Raw genomic sequence first — 12,035 nt, 5'->3', positions numbered from 1 at the left:
ACCAATAAGATCTTCAATAACATGCACAACAATCAATATAGACCAACAACACACATAACACATGATCTAGAAACACCAACAGTCAACGTGAATTCCTCTGCAACAACTCGAATTACAAGAATCATCGTCATCTCCCTTCCGAAGCTCAAGAACATCAACATAACTTACTGAGAAACTATAAGATATTCTTGTGAAGTTCCAAATCATGAACCACTTGAACTAAGGACACACATGAATGTCCCAAACACTCTCCAAAAACTGCACAACATAATGAATCAATTCCAGAGCAATTGATGCAGGAGCACCAATCTAGTTCTTACCGATTAGACAATTTTCAGTGGAATTGCTTGACAGTGTGGCATTTCTTCATGTTTGAGTGTTTAGCATTGTGGTTTTGGGTTTATTCCCTTGTTTTCATAGTCTTTATCGTGTATGAGTTTCATAGCATTTGGCTTTGTTTCCGGTGAGATGTAGATTCTGGTATTGGCTTGGTTGATATGTTCTTACCAGTAAGTCTGGCAGTGTGTTGAGCGAAGTTGGATCGGGTTGTGGTTGATCTCCGTGACTTGCGGATCATAAGATGTTTCTTTGGGCCTCAGATGGTATTCTCAGAGGTCTGTGCATCATTTTATATTTTTTATGTTTGTTCTTAGTGATTTGAGCCGACAGGTTACCGTTGCACGTTTCATGAACTGGTTGGTCTTTGGGCTGGCTTGATTGAGTTGTAATTATTTGTGGATGATATAAATGGAAGCTGGTGAATCATTTGAGAGGAGGGAAGTCAGAAGATAGAAGACAGAGTTATGAGATTGAGCGAAGATGTAGATCCGACGAGATTCTGAACTGATTGGACTGAGGCTGGAAGGCTGAGGTCCAGATTAGGGTAGAACCAACAGACTATTCTCGGAAGTTGATCTGTTATGTGGATGATCTGTGGATCTTGTAATTGTGGTGTAAGCATTATTTTTATTGTGGACTGTGATCCAACATGTGGCATGTTGTAATGCCCCACCAAGAAACCCCTAAGGGTTTAAGTTAAAAACACTCAAATAGAGTGTAAATAATTTTTTTTTTTATAATAATAGTTAAGAGTATTACTGATAAGTTACAACATTAAGATAATTTGGAGTTATCTAAAAACTTATATAACACAGCAGAAGGATAAACGAACCTAAGGAGTTTCCCAACGTGATTACGTAACCTTACACCTGACTCAACTCGCATCAAATGATCCAATAAGTTGGATATCTTAATTACGAGATAATGCATAAGACGTGGACACATATTTATGTTCGATAAATTGACGTCCTTGGAATTTTAGGAAGCGCCCATTTACTTTAGGTGGTTAGGAGGCCATCGTGAAGTTATTTACTCAATGCACTTTAAAACATAATTAATTTAAGAGGCATCCCTTAAGGTTCAATGCGATTAATATACTGAAGTTCATTCATTTGGTTTTAAGATAACCACCCACATTTGATATCTTTCTTAAATATTAAAAGTATGGCTAATAAGATGAGATTCGTTCATTAAGGATTAAACTTCCATTAATAGAGTGAGGTCCCTTCATTTGAATTCAAGCATAACCAACTAATGAGTCATAGTTCTTTTATGGAGGATGAAATGTAAGTAGCCATAGAGTTCATTCATTGAAGTTTTAATAATGCTAATAGGAGCTCAATTCATTAAGGTGAAAATGTAATAGGAACATGTGAGTTCATCCCTTTAGTTAAAATATAGTTAGCAAGATGATATTCATTATTACAGGATTAAAATATAAGTTCATAGTGGCGTTCTTCCATTAGGATTAGAATATAACTATCTTGTTGCATGTCACTCTTTTTAGTTAAATGTAGTTAATATGAAGAGATACATTTACTAAGATTAAGATATAAACAACTATACGAATTCTTCCCTTTCCAGTTCAATTTTAGCAATCATAAGAGAATTCTTTTATTAGGGTTATAATTATGGATAAATAGTTGAGTTCACCCAATTATCAAGTTAGTTTGGTAAAGATTATTTGTTAAGATTAAGATGTGAAATAGCTAAACAAATCCATCCAATATAGCGAAATATAATTAACATGGCGATACTCATTTAAGAAGATAAAAGTAAATACCTATATGATGTTCATCCTTTAGATTTCAAATTAGAAAATTACGACATTAGTACTAACTTTGTTACCCATACACATTCGATCAATTTACCAACTTATATCAAGCTAAAACAATAATGGTATCCTAATGAGATTCTTTCCACCATTACTTCCTTTAATTAACATAAACCAAAAACATTTCCATAATCATACTTACAATGTTTTATGAACCTGATTACTACATCTATCAAGATGAATAATTTTATGCACTTTGATTTAGCTTCATTAAATTCCCACCATACACTTATACAAGATAACAACCATACATGATAACTTAAAGCATGAAACAAAGGAGGCTAAGCACATCACATAACATAGATATGATCTTGGAGTTCACCCCTAAAGGGCTACATCTTCGGGTCTGCTCAACTGCAAGACCCCTCTGACATTCAATATAGTTGGGAATACTTATTTACATGTCTTTTACATCTTTGCCACTTAGGCGAACACAACTAGTATACAAATGACCACTTTGGTCCATAAATCCTAAATGATGTCCACATAGAGGCAGATCCAACTGAGCATGTTAAAAGAAAGTACAAGGTCCATTGTCCAACAGTACTCTATTTAGAGACCTAAGACTTAAAAAAGGTGCCCCAATTTCAACAACGACAGGGTCCAAAACAAATGCATCAAGGTTTGCCACCACTTTAAACAAGGCAAATACGGAACTTAAACTTACAACAATTTTTTTGATCGATACGATATCAAATTTACATTCATTCTACTAGCATATCGTTGAAGTAATAACAAACTATACGAAGATAATTTTAGATTCATATTCCATACACTCATATACTTTAGTATTTCATTCCTAAAAACTTCCGGTTGTTCTTTATCATGCAAACGAAAGACAATACATATCCCAGAAAAACTTCTTATTAAAATGTATTACCAAATGTTAACAAAAGTATTTTATTTCAAGATCATCAAATAAAGACATTATTTAATCTTTTTTTTCCAAAGATTACTTCCCTATTAGAATTGGTTCCAAAATTAAATGTTAACTAATATAAATTTAATAAGCCATGATTAATGAATTTTTAATTAAGCAACAAATTCGAATATACACAAACTTAGTTATTCAAAATATATATATATAGCAATTAAAATCTAATTTCAAATAAAATGGATTTTTCTACAAATACATTACAAACTTCTGTTATTCATACCCCCATGGCATTTTTCTTTCATTTTATAAATGTTAATATTGCATATATATATATATATATATATATTTTAAATATATAAAAAAAACATAGAACAAATTTTATTTTAATTGGGAGCCCTAGCCTACGGGTCCCACCTCCCATCAGGGGAGTGGGAGGGACCAATACGCAGGTCCCTGCGGCCCACAGTGTAGACGCAGGTCCTGCGAAACCACACTGTGGTCGCAGGTTCCCTGCGGCCCACAGTGTGGACACAGGCCCTGTGAGCCACACTGTGGTCGCAAGTCTCCCTACGGCCCACAGTGTGGATGCGGGTCCCTTGCGGCCCACATTGTGGACGCAGGTCCCCGCGGACCACAATGTGGTCACAGGAAGATCTGCAAGCCCGCGGGGAGAGAGAAGAGGGGGGGGGAAATGGCGGCGCGAGTTGAGCCTCGGCTCCTCTACTTGCCAAACCCTAACGCCCCATTTTGATAATAAATTTTTTTTTTTTAAAAAGAAAAATAAACATGGCCAAAGTAGCAATGAAAACAACAGTTTTGATACACATTTTTTTTTATTTACAGTCAAAACAAAAGGGATTTTTTTAACAATTTCTCTTTTTTTTTCTATTAGTTTCCTCTCTGCAAAATGTTTCAAGAAACCATAACAAACCTTGAATCCAAGAACAACCAAGCTTTCAAAAAGAAATTGAAACTAAATCTTAAAAATATTCATGGGTATTATCATTTCTTTTTCCAGCATTCCATGGAGAACATTCAATCACCAATTTTTTTTTGATTCAACAATAAATACAAGGGTAAGCTGGAATCCTACCTTGTATCGCATTCCGGGCAAGACTTTGAAGGAGAGCTCCACCTGCAACTCACAGCAAAACTCCATTTTCTCCCCATCCCCAATCCCCCTTCCAAAACCATTTTTTTCTTCTTCTCCCAAAAAAAAATCCAAAAAGATGAACCCCCAAAATATTCCCAAAAACTAGGTTAAATGAGAAACCCCCTTTTTTGACCTAATTTTCAATTTCGAATTTAAACATTTATTTTTTTTTATTTTTTTTAAATACAAGAAAATGAAAATGGAAATCATTCTTTTCCAGTACTCAATAAATCTAACTCGTTTTATTCTAATTAAAATTAACATGCTTCTTTCTCTTATTTAGTTTTAAATTTTAATTTCTCAATATTAATTTAGGCCTACATTATATTTCGAAACTATTGACTAGGGTAAAGCGTTTAGATTAATTTAAATTTCCAAAAATCAATCTTTTAGACTATATCAACTTTACAAGTTTAAAAATAATTTCCTTTAAATAATAAAATTTTCCCCTTTCTTTTTCCAAAATGCGAAAATGATTAATTTATTTCTATTTCCAAATGACTTTAAATATTTCCTTTCTAAACGCATAACTCATTGAATTCGTTATTTTTAAAATTAACTCACTACAACATAATAAAGCGACCTTTTTAATAAATGACTAATCTCTTGAAAGAAACCTATTTATTCTAATTTTCTCAACTACAAATGCGTAAATGAGCACATTGATCCAAGTTAAATACTTTAAGCTTGCTACAATTCTAATTAAAGTGATCTCTTTAAATTAACGATTAATCATATAAAAGAAACTACCTATTTTAAATTTTCCACATTACTAATGCGTACATCCACACATTAAATTGAATTGAATACTTAGGATAACAAACTCCACTTACCCTGCGCAAGGCACGCCAACCGAGGAAGTCCACCAAATCACACAACACGTAATCCAATGAAAAGAAAGCCCCACAAACCACACACGACGCTCACCTGACCATGGCTAAGGCAAGACGAGAGTTTTATGACCCCCAAATCCGAATTCTGAGGATGGAGGAGGTTTACTCAAACCTGCGAATCCCAAAGGAGATGACCCTCACCCTAGGCAGTGTTGTACCTGCAATCTCCTGCACCCATGAATCACGCAAGCATACATATACATATACATATTCAATGAAGGCGTTAGCTTGAGATTTATCACAAGAGTTAGGAAACAATTACATTTACACAAGAATCGATGCAAAAGCACAATAATAGGTATGCATGATTATTTATATTATCTAAACTACACATTGCATCATGGTTAACCTACCATTCAAGAATGCCACATAGGAAGTCAACCAAGGTCAAACAGGTTTTACAAGTTCGACTAGGGTAGGGGCATTACACATGTGTAACTCTTCAGATTGTAATAAGATTTATTCTAGTTATTTACCGGTTGTGTGTTCTATGTTGTTAGCGGTTGTTCTTTCTGTTGTTTCTGGCATCTTGTTACCGGTTATTGATATATTTTACATGGTTTTGTGTGTTAAGTTGCAAGGTTGGGTTTTCCTTCATTGGATCTCCCTGCTTTGATTGCGTCAAATAATATTAGAGCTGGTTTGTGAACCTATTGTTGGACAGAGTGTTATTTGTGCATCGGTTGGTTGGATAGAAAGTTGAGGCAACTTGTGGACTTGTTCAGATCGTCGAACGTGAGGCAGAAAAAGGTTCGCAGGTAGACTGTCAATCCTAGAGCTTGAGGCAGTTAGTGGGTGGAGACTTGAACAGATCGCGGATTCAGGCAGGTCATAGTTTGGACCGATAGATCACCATGGAGAGGCAATCAAAAGTTGTAGTTAGATCGCCAAACCCCCTCCCTCGAGGCAGTTGCAAGTACCTTTTGATAGATCCCCGAACCAGATCAAGTGATGAGACTCACTTTTCAATTAACCCCAAGAGTCTAATGCAGGAGCACTGATCTAGTTCTTACTGGTTAAGCAATTTTTAGTGGAATTTCTTGAGAGTGTGGCATTTCTTCAAGTTTGAGTATTTAGCATTGTGGTTTTGGGTTTATTCCCTTGTGTTTGTATTCTTTATCGTGTTCGAGTTTCATAGCATTTGACTTTGTTTCCAGTGAGATGTGGATTCTGGTATTGGCCCGGTTGATATGTTCTTACCAGTTAGTTTGGCAATGTTTTGAGCGAAGTTGGATTGGGTTGCGGTTGATCTCCGTAAATTGCAGATCATTGGAGATGTTTCTTTGGGCCTCAGCCAATATTCCTAGAGGTCTGCGCATCGTTTTATGTTTTTGTGTTTATTCTTAGTGATTTGAGCCGACAGGCTACCTTTGCACATTTCATGAACCAATTGGTCTTTGGGCTGACTTGATTGAGTTGTAATTATTTTCAGATGGTATATATGGAAGCTAGTGAATCATTTGAGAGGAGGGAAGTCAGAAGATAGAAGACAGAGTTATGAGATCGAACAAAGATGTAGATCCGACGAGATTCTGAACTAGTTGGATTGAGGCCAAAACGCTGAGGTCCAGATTAGGGTAGAACCAACAGACTGTTCCCAGAAGCTGATCAGTTATGTGGATGATCTGCGGATCTTGTAATTGAGTTGTAAGCATTATTTGTCTCCTAGACTGTGATCCAGCATGTGGCATATGTAACTCTTCAAATTGTAATAAGATTTATTTCAGTTATTTACCGGGTGTGTGTTCTATGTTGTTATTGGTTGTTCTTTCTACTGTTTCTGGCATCTTGTTACTGGTTACCGGTATGTTTTGCATGGTTTGTGTTAAGCTGCAAGGTTGGGCTATCCTTCATCCCTTCTTTGACTGTGTCAAATGGTATCAGAGGTAGTTTGTGAACTTGTTGTTGGACAGAGTGTTGTTTGTGCACCGGTTGGTTGGAGAGAAAGTTGAGGCAACTTGTGGACTTGTTCAAATCGCTAAATGTGAGGCAGAACAAGGTTTGTAGGTAGACCGTTGATCCTAGAGCTTGAGCTTGAGGCAGTTAGTGGGTGGAGACTTGAATGGATCGTTGATTGAGGTAGGCCACAGTTTGGACTCGTAGATCGCCATGGAGAGGCAACTAGAAGTTGTAGTCAGATTGCTGAACTCCCCCCCCCCCCCCCACACAAGGCAGTTGCGGGTACCTTTTGACAGATCGCCAAACTAGATCAAGTGATGGAACTCACTTTTCAATTAACCTCCAGATTCTGATGCAGGAGCATCAGTCTAGTTCTTACCGATTAGGCAGTTTTCAATGGAATTGCTTGAGAGTGTGGCATTTCTTCATGTTTGAGTGTTTAGCATTGTAGTTTTGGGTTTATTATTCCCTTGTGTTCATATTCTTTATCGTGTTTGAGTTTCATAGCATTTGTCTTTGTTTCCGGTGAGATGTGGATTCTAGTATTGGCCCGGTTGATATGCTCTTACTGGTTAGTCTGGCAGTGTGTTGAGAGAAGTTGGATCGGGTTGCGGTTGATCTTTGTGACTTGTGGATCTTTGGAGATGTTGCTTTGGGATGGCCGGTATTCCCGGAGGTCCAGACATCATTTTATATTTTTATGTTTGTTCTTAGTGATTTGAGCCGATAGGTTACCATTGGACGTTTCATGAACCGATTGGTCTTTGGGACAACTTGATTGAGTTGTAATTATTTGTGGACGGTATATATGGAAGCTGGTGAATCATTTGAGAGGAGGGAAGTCAAAAGATAGAAGACAGAGTTATTAGATCGAGTGAAGATGTAGATCTGACAAGATTCTGAACCGGTTGGATTGAGGCCAAAAGGCTGAGGTTCGGATTAGGGTAGAATCGACAGACTGCTCCCGAAAGTTGATCTATTATGTGGATGATTTGTGGATCTTGTAATTGTGTTGTAAGCATTATTTGTATCATGGACTGCAATCTGGCATGTGGCATGTGCAACTCTTCAGATTGTAATAAGATTTATTCCAGTTATTTACCGGTTGTTCTTTATGTTGTTTCTTGCATCTTGTTACCGGTTACTGGTATATTTTGCATGGTTTATGTGTTAAGCTGCAAGATTGGGTTGTCCTTCATTGGACCTCCTTGCTTTGACTACGTCAACAATACAATCTATAAATCACAACTATGCAATACAAAACCAGCTAAAAAACCAATCACCACATCGGATCACATAACTCGATCAAATCACCTTCCGAAATATAGAAACTCATGCTGAAACAACTGAAGATACTAATCTTTGAATCCTTAAATCTACATCAGCATATCTACACTATACCAACCAATCCAACTCTCTGCAACACTGAATCGCAAGAACACATGAATATGTTGACATCAATGACAACAACACATTCCAACAACTCTAATATCGAATAGGTTCACCATGTTTAACAACATGATGTAAGATGGAATAGATAGATTAATGCATATTTAAGCTCTTAAAGGGGAACCTAATCATTATAGATTTTCATATAGGATTTAAATAATTGATACAAAATATAATCAAGATATTTACTAGTAAGTTGGAATTTCAATTGTTCATTGAAAGTGCATTATTGAGGGAAATAAGCTTCTCAATTACTCATTTTAAGCCAGTGTTTCGATATGTAAATGCATTTTTTTGATGAAAGTGGTGGGTTAATTAGACACAAATTAACAATAGGAAATGCACACAACTTTGGAGTAGCACTTGGTTTCTATAATTGAACCATCTAGAGGTCAAAAAAGTATTTGTACAATTATTACATGTAATTTTAAGTCTAAATTAAATAGTTTTTACCTTAAGAATACATAAATAATCACAATTCTATTTTTCCTAGACTCAACTTTAAAAATAATACAAATTTCTTGTGTTACATCCATTGATAAATTATAAACCTTTCCACAATGATGATGTCCACAAAAACCTTTTAAAAAATTATTTCATTACAAATATATTACAATTAACATTTAACATAGATACAATACAATAAAATAAAAATTAATTTAAAAAAAAAAAATATTTTAAAATCATTCTCCCCTCTCCATATGCATCATTCCATTTAAAAGTGAAAAGTAATAATCTACATAAATGAATTTTTTCATAATTCTAATAAAACAATATATACAATTATCTAATTGTTAGATTGATAGTTGAAAAAAAAATACTATGATTGGATTGATATGAATGAATATAATTGAAAATTTACTTATTATTTCCCTTGATTGACTAATGTAAGATAAACATGATTAAATTCTTTTTCCATGATTTAACTATGGAAAAGATACATAATTAAGTATTTTCTTATTATTATTCCCATGATAATATTTAGTGAGAGCAAACTTGGACTTTTATACAAAGTCATATAAACAATAATATCTTCCATTACGAACAAAAGCATTAACAACAAATTTATTGTAGGTAAGGTGGCGCAATGAATCATTTTTCAATGCTTGTCATTTAATTGAACCATCAAGGTCATATCACTCAAGGATAACACCTTCTATGTCCCCATTCAGTAGGTAGGAAAACCTTCCCAGTCTAACCAATCCTCTAGATGAAGGAGAAGGAATGACTTTTTATGGCCCCCCATGACAAGACATCATCTAATGGACCCTCACCTGTAAAATCATACATTACTTTAGGCTTGGCAATTTTTTCATTTTTTAAATTTTGTATACATTTTCTTTTAAAAAAGTTTGTGATTAATTATTGTTAGGATAAGATCAAATTAAAGATAATTTAAAATAGTGTTTATTACATGTTGTTTTTTATAGTATAGGATGCAAATTGGAATTTTATTAGAAGAGTGTAATTAAATTTTAAAATATCAAATATTTTTTGAGTTTATATATAAAATAAAGAATAATTCAACTATTAAGGTTGTAAGAGAGAAATAAAAAATTATGTTGATTCTATGTTGAGAAATGATATTTGTAGATGATTTAATATTTTTCTTTTTGAGATAAGTACTAGATCAGAGGGGATAACTCCTTAGATTGATAGAAAAATAGAATTACATAGCACACGAGATGGTGATAATCTCATTCGTCATACATTGATTCACTCAATCTATTAAGTTGAAAATAAATCACCATAAACACTTACAAAGTTAGCAAAAGGAGTCATGTTGCAATTTTCAAGACCTTCCATAAATATCTCCAAAGCTTGTGTTGTTATTTGTTTCTTCTTGACAACTTCTGCATCAAAAACCTTGACAATATATCCACTATTTTGTATTTATGTTTATAGTAAGAATGACATTGATAACTTCGGAAAATAATGTTGTCTTTGACCAAAAATTGAGCAAATCATGAGGTTTTATGCCTAAAGGTTGTTGCTTGAGCAACATTTATGCAGCAAGCCTCCATAATCTCATCATCGTGCTTGTGTTCACCTTATAACATATGGGAATTAATGATTTTATTAATGACAGTCTTAAGACCATCTTCTTCAACTACGAATAGTCTCCACAACTACTGATTTGTGTTCTCATCCTCACGTTTGCACTTGAGTCCAAAATGCTTCGTACCCACCACTGCACACTATTTGTAGAACCCATCTATCAACTGTAACTCTTGCATTTTCAATGCAAAATTAGTTAATCCTTCTTCTCTAAAGGAGTATCATTAATGTACACTTTAAAACTAATATAAATAGACCACTTATTATACTAATGCAAGGAACCCAAAAGAACATTCAATTTTACTAATCTTAATTTTGAAATTTAAATCTAGATATATGTTGTTAATCTAGATATTAATCTCAACTTTTTTAGCACAGAAAATTATAAAGTTTTGATGGGCATTCTTGAGATATGCGAAGGAAATGTCATCACTACCTTGTCAAGCCTTCTCCTAAGCGTGATAATTTCTAACTTTTTCGATTCCTTACAATACATCACATTATAACATCAATTTTAACAAGAGATATGATGTTTTTAGAATCTATAAAAATGTAAAATAATTCTTCTAAATCTATCTACATAATCATATCTAAACTTCAAAACATAAAATATGATCTAAAATAACCAGTAAAAATCTCGAAATATTATCCAAAACAATAATGCCAAAAATAACCAAACAAGTGAATCTACAATATATTTCTCATTTTGAATAGATCACATCTTCTATACATTTCAAGTGGGTCTCACCATAAAGGCATATGTACTTTACAAGAAGAAGTGATGGAAGTAGATAGATATGGAAAATTACACTTGATATAGAAGTATCTAGCAAGCCCTATCTCAATCACATCCCCAACGGTAATAGGAATTTCCACGTTGCAAGAAAAAAGAAAAAGAAAAAGATAACCTAGTCATTGATTACGACCCTTATCTCCTAGTCCACGTAACACCATGGTGTCCCCATTTCTTCACTCATACAACATGCAAGGTTTTAAGGGTGGACCCTAATTACACACATTTTTGTACACTAACTTTACGAGCCTAATTATTGCCACCTTGGAAAAAGTTAAAGCATTTCTAGCCATTTAAAATTAGACAGAAAACCCTAATATTGGTCCACATTTAAGAGCCTAGGGGGACCATATGGAAATTAGGTCTTGTTAAAACGAATTAAATAACATGCCCCTTTCAAATGTTAGGGTGAAAGGTGGACCCTCATGGTTGCTTTTATCTTTACTCTCACTTATTTTTAGATTATTTTTATTTTTTATTTATTTGAAATGAATAGTGTCTAAGCAGTACTATCTAGATTTTGAAGGTTTATTTTTAGTGATTTAAATTTAATTTTCACATCTTTCAAAATCAAATAGTGAGGGATTTATATGGTCTTTTGTTTATAGAGAAAAAAAAAACGTAATTATAGAAGTAGTTAAAATCAAATCATAAATTTAAAGTCATAAAAAATTCAATAGATTACATTTGAAACAACAAAATAGAAAGCATGTACCCCATTCGTATACACCTTTAGAAGG

This window comes from Cryptomeria japonica, chromosome 8 (genome assembly GCF_030272615.1).
Source record: "Cryptomeria japonica chromosome 8, Sugi_1.0, whole genome shotgun sequence".
NCBI lineage: Eukaryota > Viridiplantae > Streptophyta > Pinopsida > Cupressales > Cupressaceae > Cryptomeria > Cryptomeria japonica.
The sequence above is the reverse complement of the archived record's forward strand: the minus strand, read 5'-3'. Positions refer to the sequence as shown.